We start from the raw sequence: 656 nt of genomic DNA, 5'->3' as shown, positions 1-656 counted from the left end.
GCGCGCATTTACTTTTAACCAAAAGGAGCAAAAATTCAAACTGATCAGAGATTCCACTGGAAGACAGATGGCTCACATTCATGGCACACCATACCTGAATTAGGAAATTACTTTTGTCTTAGGCAATTAGGTAGCAATGCTGGGGTCTAGTCAAAACCTTTGGCCCAATATGAAGACAGATTAGCTCAGACCCCCACTCAGAACAAACGACTCCAAGGTAGAAGTTCAGTCAACCCAGTCAACCCAGCCCAGGTGAGACTCTGAAGGTCAGCCGTTAATGAAAATTATAGCATTAAAAAAATTGTTGTACCATTTACAAATATTTTTTATTTTTCTTTTAAAATCGTACAGCAGCCTCATAACCTAGCGAGGAAGGCAGCCTCCCGGTTTCAGAGAGGTCTATTCTGGTTGGATCCACTATCCAGGCCCAGAGCAGTAACAGTCAAGAGATCAATGATGTATTGCTTTGGACAAATTTGTTGCAAAAAAAACCTCTTCAAGGTAGTGAAGAGTAAGAATGTCCCTTTGAGGGCTAAGGCGCACCTGGCGGAAGCCATGGCATTTCAATCCCCTCGTATGCATGTGAACATTGACCGTGAAAAAGGAAGCCCCACCGAGAACCGAGACATTGGGATGATGGGACTGGTGGTGAGCAA

The sequence above is a fragment of the Echinops telfairi genome, unplaced genomic scaffold (genome assembly GCF_000313985.2).
Source record: "Echinops telfairi isolate 266 unplaced genomic scaffold, ASM31398v2 ScPeMD7_7407;HRSCAF=8445, whole genome shotgun sequence".
Classification (NCBI taxonomy): Eukaryota; Metazoa; Chordata; class Mammalia; order Afrosoricida; family Tenrecidae; genus Echinops; species Echinops telfairi.
The sequence above is the reverse complement of the archived record's forward strand: the minus strand, read 5'-3'. Positions refer to the sequence as shown.